Source organism: Heptranchias perlo, chromosome 20 (genome assembly GCF_035084215.1).
Source record: "Heptranchias perlo isolate sHepPer1 chromosome 20, sHepPer1.hap1, whole genome shotgun sequence".
NCBI classification, from domain to species: domain Eukaryota; kingdom Metazoa; phylum Chordata; class Chondrichthyes; order Hexanchiformes; family Hexanchidae; genus Heptranchias; species Heptranchias perlo.
This window is the reverse complement of record NC_090344.1, coordinates 13,537,601-13,552,257: the sequence shown is the minus strand read 5'-3', so window position 1 is coordinate 13,552,257 and position 14,657 is coordinate 13,537,601. Positions and strand designations below refer to the sequence as shown.

Sequence of the window (14,657 nt, the reverse complement as noted above, 5' to 3'; positions counted from 1 at the left end):
CCTAAATGTCCTACCCCGTACCTGTGACCCCTTGTTCTGGACCCCCCGGCCAGCGGAAAAATCCTCCCAGTATCCAATCTGTCTAGTCCTGTCAGAATTTTATTGTTTCAATGAGATCAGCTCTCATTCTTCTAAATTCGAGTGAATACAGGCCGAGTCAACCCAATCTCTCCTCTTCAGGGTCAGGCCCTGAGTGCGGAGTCAGATACAGGGGCGGGTTCACTTTCTGGGGGAAGAGTCAGATTATCGGGTCGGGGTGGGTGTCTGGCTCTGAGGCAGAATTAAAGCTCTGGGGAAGAGTCAGGCTCTGGGGGAGGAGTCAGTCTCTGGAGGCGGAATCAGGCTCTGGGGGAACAGTCGGACTCGGGGGAGGGGACCGACTCTGAGGGAGGATTAAGGCTCTGAGGAGGAGTTAGACTCTGAGGGAGGAGTTAGGCTCTGGGGAGGAGTTAGACTCTGATGGAGGAGTAAGGCTCTGAGGGAGGACTCAGACGCTGTGGAGGTGTCCGGCTCTTCGGGCGGAGTCAGTCATTGAGGTAGGAGTCAGTCATTGGGGGAGGAGTCAGTCATTGGGGGAGGAGTCAGGCTCTGGGACAGTGGTCAGACTCGGTGTCGGGTCAGACTCTGGGGGAGGTGTCAGATTCTGGGGCAAGGTTCAGACTCTGGGGGAGGAGTCCGACTCTGGAGGTAGGGTCAGACTCTGAGGGAAGGGTCAGACTCTGGGGCAGAGGTCAAAGGCTGGGGGAGGGGATCCGACACTGAGTGCCGTGTCAGATTCTGAGGGCGGAGGCAGACTCGAAGGGAAGAGTTAAATTCTGAGGGACGGGTCAGGCTCTGGAGGTGGAGTCATATTCTTGCCTATCAGAATAACTCATGAAGGTTCTTTTCAGAATGGTGCGATCAATGTTGATGATGGCCAGGTGCTAGACTCCATTGACTTGTGTGTGCTAACGCTTCATGCAGATGTGGGGGTGTAGCTCAGCGGTAGAGCATTTGCCTGTAGATCAAGAGGTCTTTGGTTCAAATCCAAGCGCCCCCTCTTTCTTTTAATTGTTCCCTGTCCGAAGTCATGCAGTCAGTCTGTTCCTGCAGCTGCAGGATTGTTATTTACATTGAGTCCACAGTTGGCCATTTTGCCCACTTGTTCGATGCCAGCGTCCATTGTCCACACAGGCCCTCTTCCTCCCTCGTTCATCGAACCCTTCCATTCCCGTCCCCTCTCCACTTTGAGGGAGTGCCAGAGAGAGATTAATCACCTTCTTAAATATTTCCCACTCCTGTTCTATCTCGTTGTCAATTTTTTTCAACTTCCCCAGTTCTATTCTAATCCGTTCAAAATTAGTTTGTTTCAAATCAATTACTTTGTTATTTGTCTTACTTAAGTATTTCTAAATATTTTACTGAGGAGGGATTGAGGGAGGGAGGGAGTGAGTGAGTGAGTGAGGGAGGGAGGAAGTGAGCGAGGGAGGGAGGGAGTGAGTGAGTTCGTGAGCGTTTGAGTGAATGAATGAGTGAAAGCGAGAGGGTGACAGATAGAGAAGGCAGGAACGATGCAATGATAAAAGGGAGACAGGTGGGCAAGAGAGGAATCACTGCTTGATCCAATAATGGAAAATGAAACGGTGCAGGTAAGAGAAGTAAGTGTAGGAGAACAGCCAGGCACTAGCGGCAAGATTTAAAATAATGATTGAGAAACACAGCCACAAGCCTGTGGCCAGCAATTTCTATTCGAATCCGGAGGGTCAAACAGAGGCTTTTGAGCATTGTCCACTTTGGACATTCACGGTCTCTTATTTCATGGTTAGGATGTGAATTCTGCAATTTAGACACTTTTCCATTTGATAAACCAACTTCTCTTCCGTAACCTGTAACTGAATATTTTGACTTAACACATGTTACAGTCGCTTCACACACTATCTCCTCCTGTCCACACTTGCCTAATACCTGCTGGAAGCTTATTTATTAAACTGATGCGATATTCTGTACACTTACATATATGGCACTGAGAGCATGATCTTGTGAAACTGCACATTGAACCTGTTGTTTCTTGTGTTGACTGCAACGATCTACAGAGCTAGGGGCAGAGCAGAGTGAGAGAGCACTTGACAGCTGCTGGAGAAAAATCTGGTTGAAATTCAGGTGTCGTTTGTCTGGTGCTTCCAGTTCCGCGTTCTGTGGTAAGGATGTGTTCACTGAAGTTTAGTGACAAGGCTTTCCATGTTGGGTTGTGCATCGCATCTGTACACAATAGTGTGACTCACTCCGATCATGAATCATTTCTGATTGCTGTAATTATTTGTGTCCCAGAATAACTGATGAAGCTTCTTTTCAGATTGGTTCTCACTTCAGTGATGACTGCCAGGTACTGAACTCCGTTGCATTACTTCATCCGTGGACGATATCAGTGGGTGCATTGCTTAATTGCCGAGCCGAGCGGAGGGAGCGTCCGATAAAAGGCGGGATTTCAGAGCGCTGAGAACAGCCGAGCCGAGCCGAGCGGAGCTGCGACCGAGTTCGAAGTGACGTCAGAAATCAGATCGGGACGCGACACAGGGGAGGCACCTGATTGGTGAGTAGGTTCAGGTGAGTATTTCTACTGATCGACAGTAACTGAAGTAAAAAGAAAGGGAAGGTCTGCAGGTCTTATAGGAAGTAGCGTTTATTTTTTAGTGAATCAAGGTCCCTAGTGTCGTTAACATTCTCTAAATTGAGAACAATTTAAAGGAGTAAACTCCTTAAAGGGAGTGGTAAGTAGTTTTTCTTTCCTTTTTTTTTCTCTTGACATTGTAGTTGTTCTTAAGCTAATTTAAGGGTTAAGTCATGGCAGGAGATCCCAGCGCCGTGTCATGTTCCTCTTGTGGGATGTGGGAATTCAGGGCTCCTTCCTGTATCCCTGATTCCTTCACCTGCGGGAAGTGTGTCCAGCTGCAGCTATTGTTTGACCGCTTGACGGCTCTGGAGCTGCGGATGGACTCACTTTGGAGCATCCGCGATGCTGAGAAAGTCGTGGATAGCACGTTCAGTGAGTTGGTCACACCGCAGATAAAAATTACTGAGGGAGATAGTGAATGGGTGACCAACAGACAGAGGAAGAGTAGGAAGGCAGTGCAGGGGTCCCCTGCGGTCATCTCCCTCCAAAACAGGTATACCGTTTTGGATACTGTTGGCGGAGATGGCTCACCAGGGGAAGGTAGCAGTGGCCAGGTTCATGGCACCGTGGCTGGCTCTGCTGCACAGGAGGGCAGGAAAAAGAGTGGCAGAGCTATAGTGATAGGGGACTCGATTGTAAGGGGAATAGACAGGCGTTTCTGCGGACGCAACCGAGACTCCAGGATGGTATGTTGCCTCCCTGGTGCAAGGGTCAAGGATGTCTCGGAGCGGCTGCAGGACATTCTGGAGGGGGAGGGTGAACAGCCAGTTGTCGTGGTGCATATAGGCACCAACGATATAGGTAAAAAACGGGATGAGGTCCTACAAGCTGAATTTAGGGAGTTAGGAGTTAAACTAAAGAGTAGGACCTCAAAGGTAGTAATCTCAGGATTGCTACCAGTGCCACGGGTTAGTCAGAGTAGGAATGACAGGATAGCTAAGATGAATACGTGGCTTGAGAGATGGTGCAAGCTGGAGGGATTCAAATTCCTGGGCCATTGGAACCGGTTCTGGGGGAGGTGGGACCAGTACAAATTGGACGGTCTGCATCTGGGCAGGACTGGAACCAATGTCCTAGGGGGAGTGTTTGCCAGTGCTGTTGGGGAGGGTTTAAACTAATGTGGCAGGGGGATGGGAACCGATGCAGGAAGTCAGTGGGAAATAAAGTGGTGACAGAAACAAAAGGCAGTAAGGGAGAGTGTACAGAACATGACCGGACAGATGGTCTGAGAAAGCAGGGCAAAGACCAAGGGAAGTCCAGATTAAACTGCATTTATTTCAATGCAAGAAGTCTGATGGGCAAGGCAGATGAACTCAGGGCATGGATGGGTACATGGGACTGGGATGTTATAGCTATTACTGAAACATGGCTAAGGGAGGGGCAGGACTGGCAGCTCAATGTTCCAGGGTACAGATGCTATAGGAAAGATAGAGCAGGAGGTAAGAGAGGAGGGGGAGTTGCGTTCTTGATTAGGGAGAACATCACGGCAGTAGTGAGAGGGGATATATCCGAGGTTTCGCCCACTGAGTCCATATGGGTAGAACTGAAAAATAAGAAGGGAGAGATCACTTTGATAGGATTGTACTACAGACCCCCAAATAGTCAACGGGAAATTGAGGAGCAAATATGTAAGGAGATTACAGACAGCTGCAAGAAAAATAGGGTGGTAATAGTTGGGGACTTTAACTTTCCCAACATTGACTGGGACAGCCATAGCATTAGAGGCTTGGATGGAGAGAAATTTGTTGAGTGTATTCAGGAGGAATTTCTCATTCAGTATGTGGATGGCCCGACTAGAGAGGGGGCAAAACTTGACCTCCTCTTGGGAAATAAGGAAGGGCAGGTGACAGAAGTGTTAGTGAGGGATCACTTTGGGACCAGTGATCATAATTCCATTAGTTTTAAGATAGCTATGGAGAAGGATAGGTCTGGCCCAAAAGTTAAAATTCTAAATTGGGGAAAGGCCAATTTTGATGGTATTAGACAGGAACTTTCAGAAGTTGATTGGGAGAGTCTGTTGGCAGGCAAAGGGACGTCTGGTAAGTGGGAGGCTTTCAAAAGTGTGTTAACCAGGGTTCAGGGTAAGCACATTCCTTATAAAGTGAAGGGCAAGGCTGGTAGAAGTAGGGAACCTTGGATGACTCGGGAGATTGAGGCACTAGTCAAAAATAAGAAGGAGGCATATGACATGCATAGGCAGCTGGGATCAAGTGGATCCCTTGAAGAGTATAGAGATTGCCGGAGTAGAGTTAAGAGAGAAATCAGGAGGGCAAAAAGGGGATATGAGATTGCTTTGGCAGATCAGGCAAAGGTGAATCCAAAGAGCTTCTACAAATACATAAAGGGCAAAAGGGTAACTAGGGAGAGAGTAGGGCCTCTTAAGGATCAACAAGGTCATCTATGTGCGGAACCACAAGAGATGGGTGAGATCCTGAATGAATATTTCACATCGGTATTTACGGTTGAGAAAGGCATGGATGTTAGGGAACTTGGGGAAATAAATAGTGATGTCTTGAGGAGTGTACATATTACAGAGAGGGAGGTGCTGGAAGTCTTAACGCGCATCAAGGTAGATAAATCTCCGGGACCTGATGAAATGTATCCCAGGACGTTATGGGAGGTTAGGGAGGAAATTGCGGGTCCCCTAGCAGAGATATTTGAATCATCCACCGCTACAGGTGAGGTGCCTGAAGATTGAAGGGTAGCAAATGTTGTGCCTTTGTTTAAGAAGGGCGGCAGGGAAAAGCCTGGGAACTACAGACCAGTGAGCCTGACATCTGTAGTGGGTAAGTTGTTAGAGGGTATTCTGAGGGACAGGATCTACAGGCATTTGGAGAGGCAGGGACTAATTAGGAACAGTCAGCATGGTTTTGTGAGAGGAAAATCATGTCTCACGAATTTGATTGAGTTTTTTGAAGGGGTAACCAAGAAGATAGATGAGGGCTGTGCAGTAGACGTGGTCTACATGGACTTCAGCAAAGCATTTGACAAGGTACCGCATGGTAGGTTGTTACATAAGGTTAAATCTCATGGGATCCAAGGTGAGGTAGCCAATTGGATACAAAATTGGCTTGACGACAGAAGACAGAGGGTGGTTGTCGAGGGTTGTTTTTCAAACTGGATGCCTGTGTCCAGCGGTGTGCCTCAGGGATCGGTGCTGGGTCCGCTGTTATTTGTTATTTATATTAATGATTTGGATGAGAATTTAGGAGGCATGGTTAGTAAGTTTGCAGATGACACCAAGATTGGTGGCATTGTGGACAGTGAAGAAGGTTATCTAGGATTGCAACGGGATCTTGATAAATTGGGCCAGTGGGCCGATGAATGGCAGATGGAGTTTAATTTAGATAAATGTGAGGTGATGCATTTTGGTAGATCGAATCGGGCCAGGAACTACTCCGTTAATGGTAGGGCGTTGGGGAGAGTTATAGAACAAAGAGATCTAGGAGTACAGATTCATAGCTCCTTGAAAGTGGAGTCACAGGTGGATAGGGTGGTGAAGAAGGCATTCAGCATGCTTGGTTTCATTGGTCAGAACATTGAATGCAGGAGTTGGGATGTCTTGTTGAAGTTGTACAGGGCATTGGTGAGGCCACACTTGGAATACTGTGTTCAGTTCTGGTCACCCTATTATAGAAAGGATATTATTAAACTAGAAAGAGTGCAGAAAAGATTTACTAGGATGCTACCGGGACTTGATGGTTTGACTTACAGGGAGAGGTTAGACAGACTGGGACTTTATTCCCTGGAGAGTAGGAGGTTAAGGGGTGATCTTATAGAAGTCTATAAAATAATGAGGGGCATAGATAAGGTCGATAGTCAAAATCTTTTCCCAAAGGTAGGGGAGTCTATAACGAGGGGGCACAGATTTAAGGTGAGAGGGGAGAGATACAAAAGGATCCAGAGGGGCAATTTTTTCACTCAAAGGGTGGTGAGTGTCTGGAACGAGCTGCCAGAGGCAGTAGTAGAGGCGGGTACAATTTTGTCTTTTAAAAAGCATTTGGACAGTTACATGGGGAAGATGGGTATCGAGGGATATGGGCCAAGTGCAGGCAATTGGGACTAGCGTAGTGGTATAAACTGGGCGACATGGACATGTTGGGCCGAAGGGCCTGTTTCCATGTTGTAACTTCTATGATTCTATGATTCTATGAATTGCAGTGTTTCATTGTAAATCAAGCGATCGCTGGTTTAAATCCCGATACTCCCTCTTCTTTCTAAATGATTTTGTGATTCATACAGTAAGTCTGAATTCCCTGTAGCAGCAGGATTGTTGTTTACATTGAAGCTTCAGCAGAGAAACAGGTTTGCTATCTCGATTGGTCAATTCCGGTATTTATGCACCACATGAGTCACCTCCTGCCCTATTTCATCTCGTTCTATCAGCCATACATTCCTTTCTCTTTCATCTCTTCATCGAGCTTCACTTTTAAAGCATCTATGCCATTTGCCTCAACGATTCCTTTTGGTGGCGAGTTCCACATTCTTACCGCCCTTTGGGTAAAGAAGATTCTCTTGAATTCCATCACAAATGGAACCGTTTTTTTCTTGGCCACCCAATCGAATCCTTTCAAAATCTTAAAGACCTCTATCAGGTCACCCCTCAGTCTTCCCTTTTCTCGAGAAAAGAGCTTCAAACCTGTTTAGTCCTCCTGAGAAGTATATGCTCCGAGTTCTATAATCATCCTTGTGCATCTTTTTTTCAGCTTTGCCAATTCCTCTTTATTCTTCTTATAATCTGTCGACCAGAATTGTTCACGTTACTCCAAGTGTGGTTTCCATTTTCACTTCACCTCTGAACTTTCCATTCTCAGCCTGGTTCTGACTTGTATTATCAACCTGACATCTGCCATACGTCCACTTCCTCTGCTTCATTTTATTCTCTATCTCCTACGTCATCCAGAGAGCTCTGACTTTCGTTGCTTCTTGTGGGAATGTACACAGACTGTACCCGAAAAACCTCCTCTTCAAAAGCCGCCCATTGCTCGATTACAGTTTTGATTCCATTTTACCAGGGCCGGATCAGTTCTCAACCCTCTGTAATTGACCCTCTTCCAATTAAGTGTTTTTACTCCAGATTACTCCTTCTCCTTTTCCATTGCTCTTCGAAACCTCATGATACTCTGTTCGCTATTCCCTAAATGCTCCCCCAAGGACACTTGCTCCACATTAACTATCTCATTCCCTAGAACCAGATCCATCATTGCCTCCTAACTACAGTTGCTTCACACATTAGCTCCTCCTGCCACACTTGCCACATGCCTGCTGGATGCATCTTTATTATATTCTGTGCACTTACATATATGGCACTGATAGCATGATCTTGGAAAACCACGCATTGAACCTGGCACTGCATTTGTTGGCTGCAAGTATCCAAAGCGATGGGGGCAGAGCACATTGACAGAGGATTGAAAGAAGCTGAAGACCTCTGCTTGAAATTCTGATGTTGTTTGGCTGGTGCTTCGAGTTCCGCGTTCTGTGGTGAGGATGTGTTCACTGAAGTTTCGTGACAAGGCTTTCCATGTTGGGTTGTGCATCGCATCTGTACACAATAGTGTGACTCACTCCGTTCATGATTCATTTCTGATTGCTGTATTTACCTGTCTCCCAGAATAACTGATGAAGCTTATTTTCATGTTGGTCATATCAACATGGTGACTGCCAGCTACTGAGCTCCATTACATTGTGCGTGCAGGAACGTTCAACAGATGTGGGGGTGTAGCTCAGTGGTAGAGCATTTGACTGCAGATCAAGAGGTCTTTGGTTCGAATCCAGCCGCCCCCTTACACATTCTCAGTTCTTCTTTTGGGGAGTCAGAAAATCAGTAATCTGTCGCTGTCGTTGTTAAAATTGAGTTTGCCGCACAGATCCAGGCCATTTGACCCAACGGGTCTGTGCCAGCCTTTCGGCTTCACACAAGACTCCTCCCTCACGACTTCACTTGCCCACATCCGCAAACTCTTCCATTCCTTTCGCCCCCGTGTGTTTATCTAGTTTGCCATTTCATGTATCGATGTTATTTGCCTCAACGACTCCTTACGGTAGCGAATTCCACATTCTTGCAACTCTTTGGTAAAGAAGTTTCCCATGAATTCTCTATTGGATTTATTAGTGACTATCTTATATTGATAACCGATAGTTTTAGATTCCCCGACGAGTGGAAACATTTTCTCTACGTCGACCCAATCAAACCCTTTCATTATCCAAAGACCTCCATCATGTCAGCCATCAGCCTGTTAAATCTATCCTGAAAGGTATTATCTTTCAGTTCTGGCATCATCATTATTTTCACCATCGCCAATTCCTCGATATCCTTTTTATAATAGGGAGACCAGAAATGTTCACAGTGCTCCAAGTGTGGTTTAACCAAGGATCTCGGACTACAGGTACACAAACCACTAAAAGTGGCGACGACATAAATAAAAACAAGCCAAGCACTGGGGTTCATTTCCAGGGGGATAGAATTGAAAAGCGGAGAAGTGATGTTAAGCATGTATAGTCTCCCTGATAAATACTGAGGCAAAGTAACTATTCAATATTCCAGCCATTTCACTGTCATTACCTGTGAGTATATCTTGTGTATCCCTTGTTGGCCCTTTCCCTATCCTGATGTTATTGACGTTTCAGTGGAATAATTGACTATTTCTTGATAATTTAATCTTGTATTTCCTTTCTGCTTTCCTGATTGCTTTTTGACATCCTTCCTAACATCTTCATTTCCCCTTTATCATCCTTTCCTTTATTGTCCATGTGATTCGAAGATGCCTTTGTTTAATTTCAATTTTACCCTTATCTCTTTATTCATCCACAAAGTTTCATTATTGACTATTTGTTGTTTTCTTTAGAGGAATATAGTTCTCTTGAACTCTATTGATCACCGTTTCAAATATTTCCCAAAACCTGTTCTCCATCTGTGTCAAGATTTTTTCCAAGTTCACCTTCCGAGGTTCCAATCTCACCCCATCAAAAATAATTTGTTTCCAATCTATTAATTTGGTCTTTGTCTTACTTACGTCTCTCTCAATCTTTTACGGTGGAGGGATTGAGGTAGGGAGTTAGTTTGTGAGTGAGTGATGGAGGGATGGAGGGAGTGAGGGAAGGTTGGAATGAGGGATGCATAGAGTGAGTGAATTAGCGTGTTCGTGAGTGTGCGAGTGACTGAATGAGTGAGAGCGAGAGGGAGGTATGGAGAGCAGGCAGGAGTGATAAAATTACAAAAGAGAGACAGGCAGACAAGAGAGGAATCACTGCTGGATCTAGTAATGGGAAATGAAACGGAGGAGATAGAAGTAAGTGTAGGCGAATATCGAGGCACAAGTGATAAGGTTTAAAATAATAATTGAGAAAGACGGCCACAAGCCTATTGACAGCACTCTGCCAGCATCCGCGGGCCAAATAGAAGCTTTCAGCATTTTCCACTTTTATTTCCTGGCGACGTCACTCTTTCGACACTCACAGCTTCTTATTTCATGGCCAGGATGCAATTTACACACTTTCCCTTTCGTTAAGTCCCACATCTGTTCCGTAACCTGTAAATGAATCTGTTGACTTAACAAATATTACAGTCACTTCACACACTATCTCCTTCTGTCCGCTCTTGCCAAATGCCTGCTGGATGTTTATTTATTACATTGATTCGATATTCTGTACACTTACATATATGGCACTGAGAGCATGATGTTGTGAAACTGCACATTGAAACTGTTTTTTCTTGTGTTGTTTGTAACGATCCACAGACCGAGGGGCAGAGCACAGTGAGAGAGCACTTGCCAGCTGCTGGAGAAACATCTGGTTGAAATTCAGGTGTCGTTTGTCTGGTGCTTCCAGTTCCGCGTTCTGTGGTAAGGATGTGTTCACTGAAGTTTAGTGACAAGGCTTTCCATGTTGGGTTGTGCATCGCATCTGCACACAATAGTGTGACTCACTCCGTTCATGATTCATTTCTGATTGCTGTATTTATTTGTCTCCCAGAAAAAATGATGAAGCTTCTTTTCATGTTGGTCAGATCAACATTGGTGACTGCCAGCTACTGAGCTCCATTCCATTGTGCGTGCAAGAATGGTCAACAAATGTGGGGGTGTAGCTCAGTGGTAGAGCATTTGACTGCAGATCAAGAGCTCTTTGGTTCGAATCCAGGCGCCCACTTGCACATTCTAAGTGCTTCTTTTGGGGACTCAGAAAATCAGTAATCTGTCGCTGTCGTTGTTTCTGTTGAGTTTGCCGCACAGATCTGGGCCTTTTGACCCAACGGGTCTGTGCCAGCCTTTCTGCTTCACACAAGACACCTCCCTCCCTACTTCATTTGCCCCCATCCGCACACTCTTCCATTCCATTCGCCCCCGTGTGTTTATCGAGTTTGCCATTTCATGTATCGATGTTATTTGCCTCAACTACTCCTTAAGGTAGCGAATTCCACATTCTTGCAACTCTTTGGTAAAGAAGTTTCCCATGAATTCTCTATTGGATTTATTAGTGACTATCTTATATTGATAACCGATAGTTTTAGAGTCCCCGACGAGTGGAAACATTTTCTCTCCGTCGACCCAATCAAACCCTTTCATTATCCAAAGACCTCCATCATGTCAGCCATCAGCCTGTTAAATCTATCCTGACAGGTATTATCTTTCAGTTCTGGCATCATCATTATTTTCACCTTCGCCAATTCCTCGATATCCTTTTGATAATAGGGAGACCAGAAGTGTTCACAGTGCTCCAAGTGTGGTTTAACCAAGGATCTCGGACTACAGGGACACAAATCACTAAAAGTGGTGACGACATAAAAAAAACAAGCCAAACACTGGGGTTCATTTCCAGGGGGATAGAATTGAAAAGCGGAGAAGTTATGTTAAGCATGTATAGTCTCCCTGATAAATACTGAGACAAAGTAACGATTCAATATTTCAGCCATTTCACTGTTATTACCTCTGAGGATATCTTGTGTATCCCTTGTTGGCCCTATCCCTATCCTGATGTTATTGACGTTTCAGTGGAATAATTGACTATTTCTTGATAATTTAATTTTGTATTTCCTTTCTGCTTTCCTGATTGCTTCTTGACATCCTTCCTAACGTCTTCATTTTCCCCTTTATCATCCTTTCCTTTATTGTCCATGTGGTTAGAATATGCATTTGTTCAATTTCTATTTTACCCTTAACTCTTTATTCATCCACAATGTTTCATTATTGACTATTTGTTGTTTTATTTAGAGGAAGAGAGGTCTCTTGAACTCTATTGATCACCGTTTCGAATATTTCCCAAAACCTGTTCTCCATCTTTGTCAAGATTTTTTCCAAGTTCACCTTCCCAGGTTCCAATCTCACCCCCTCAAAAATAGTTTGTTTCCAATCTGTTAATTTGCCCTTTGTCTTACTTATGTCTCTCTCAACCTTTTATGGTGGAGGGATTGAGGTAGGGAGTTTGTGTGTGAGTGAGTGAGGGAGTGATGGAGGGAGTGAGGGAAGGAGGGAATGAGGGATGGATAGAGTGAGTGAATTAGCGTGTTCGTGAGTGTGCGAGTGACTGAATGAGTGAGAGCGAGAGGGAGTTATGGAGAGCAGCCAGGAGTGATAAAATTACAAAAGAGAGACAGGCAGACAAGAGTGGAATCACTGCTGGATCCAGTAATAGGAAATGAAACGGAGGAGATAGGAGAAGTAAGTGCAGGCGAATATCGAGGCACTAGTGATAAGGTTTAAAATAATAATTGAGAAAGACGGCCACACGCCTATTGCCACCTCTCTCTGCGAGCATCCGCGGGTCAAATAGAGGCTTTCAGCATTTTCCACTTTTATTTCCTGGCGACGTCACACTTTCGACACTCACAGCTTCTTATTTCATGGCCAGGATGCAATTTACACACTTTCCCTTTCGTTAAGTCCCACTTCTGTTCCGTAACCTGTAAATGAATCTATTGACTTAACAAATATTACAGTCACTTCACACACTATCTCCTGCTGTCCGCTCGTGCCAAATGCCTGCTGGATGTTTATTTATTACATTGATTCGATATTCTGTACACTTACATATATGGCACTGAGAGCATGATCTTGCGAAACTGCACATTGAACCTGTTGATTCTTATGTTAACTGTAACGATCTACAGACCTAGGGGCAGAGCACAGTGAGAGAGCACTTGATAGCTGCTGGAGAAACATCTGGTTGAAATTCAGGTGTCGTTTGTCTGGTGCTTCCAGTTCCACGTTCTGTGGTAAGGATGTGTTCACTGAAGTTTAGTGACAAGGCTTTCCATGTTGGCTTGTGCAACGCATCTGTACACAATAATGTGACTCAATCCGTTCATGAATCATTTCTGATTGCTGTAATTATTTGTCTCCCAGAATAACTGATGAAGCTTCTTTTCAGATTGGTTCTTTCAACAGTGATGACTGCCAGGGACTGAACTCTGTTGCATTCCCTTGTCTGTGGACGATGTCAGTGGGTGCATTGCTTAATTGCAGTGTTTAATTATAAATCAAGCGATCACTGGTTTAAATCCCGATACTCCCTCTTCTTTCTAAATGATTTTGTGATTCATACAGTAAGTCTGAATTCCCTGTAGCAGCAGGATTGTTGTTTACATTGAAGCTTCCGCAGAGAAACAGGTTAGCTATCTCGATTGGTCACTACCGGTATTTATGCACCACATGAGTCTCCTCCTGCCCTATTTCATCTCGTTCTATCAGCCAAAGATTCCTTTCTCTTTCATCTCTTCATCGAGCTTCCCCTTTAAAGCATCTATGCCATTTGCCTCAACGATTCCTTTTGGTGGCGAGTTCCACATTCTTACCGCCCTTTGGGTAAAGAAGATTCTCTTGAATTCCCTCACAAATGGAACCGTTTTTTTCTTGGCCACCCAATCGAATCCTTTCAAAATCTTAAAGACCTTATCAGGTCACCCCTCAGTCTTCCCTTTTCGAGAGAAAAGAGCTTCAACCTGTTTAGTCCTCCTGAGAAGTATATGCTCCGAGTTCTATAATCATCCTTGTGAATCTTTTTTTCAGCTTTGCCAATTCCTCTTTATTCTTCTTATAATCTGGAGACCAGAATTGTTCACGTTACTCCAAGTGTGGTTTCCTTTTTCACTTCACCTCTGAACTTTACATTCTCAGCCTGGTTCTGACTTGTATTATCAACCTGACATCTGCCACACGTCCACTTCCTCTGCTTCATTTTATTCTCTATCTCCTACGTCATCCAGAGAGCTCTGGCTTTCGTTGCTTCTTGTGGGAATGTACACAGACTGTACCCGAAAAACCTCCTCTTCAAAAGCCGCCCATTGCTCGATTACAGTTTTGATTCCATTTTACCAGGGCCGGATCAGTTCTCAACCCTCTGTAATTGACCCTCTTCCAATTAAGTGTTTTTACTCCAGATTACTCCTTCTCCTTTTCCATAGCTATTCTAAACCTCATGATACTCTGTTCGCGATTCCCTAAATGCTCCCCCAAGGACACTTGCTCCACATTAACTATCTCATTCCCTAGAACCAGATCCATCATTGCCTCCTAACTACAGTTGCTTCACACACTAGCTCCTCCTGCCACACTTGCCACATGCCTGCTGGATGCATCTTTATTATATTCTGTGCACTTACATATATGGCACTGATAGCATGATCTTGGAAAACCACGCATTGAACCTAGCACTGCATTTGTTGGCTGCAAGTATCCAAAGCGATGGGGGCAGAGCACATTGACAGAGGATTTAAAGAAGCTGAAGACCTCTGCTTGAAATTCTGATGTTGTTTGTCTGGTGCTTCGAGTTCCGCGTTCTGTGGTGAGGATGTATTCACTGAAGCCGAGAGACAAGGCGTTCCAAGTTGGGTTGTGCATCGCATCTGTACACAATAATGTGACTCACTCCATTCATGAAACATTTCTGATTGCCGTAATTATTTGTCTCCCAGAATAACTCATGAAGCTTCTTTTCATATTGGGAATATCAACATTGGTGACTGCCAGCTACTGAGCTCCATTACATTGTGCGTGCAAGAATGGTCAACAGGTGT

General features: G+C 44.8%; 3 non-coding genes across 3 annotated transcripts; all 3 read left to right on the top strand.

Moving 5' to 3' along the window:
* The first annotated feature begins 967 nt into the window (after positions 1-967).
* trnay-gua (transfer RNA tyrosine (anticodon GUA)) lies at positions 968-1,039 on the top strand. Its single transcript has one exon. It is a non-coding gene; the product is annotated as a tRNA-Tyr (tRNA).
* A 7,323-nt stretch (positions 1,040-8,362) lies between these two features.
* Positions 8,363-8,434, top strand: trnac-gca (transfer RNA cysteine (anticodon GCA)). Its single transcript has one exon. It is a non-coding gene; the product is annotated as a tRNA-Cys (tRNA).
* A 2,289-nt stretch (positions 8,435-10,723) lies between these two features.
* trnac-gca (transfer RNA cysteine (anticodon GCA)) lies at positions 10,724-10,795 on the top strand. Its single transcript has one exon. It is a non-coding gene; the product is annotated as a tRNA-Cys (tRNA).
* The last annotated feature ends 3,862 nt before the right edge of the window (positions 10,796-14,657 follow it).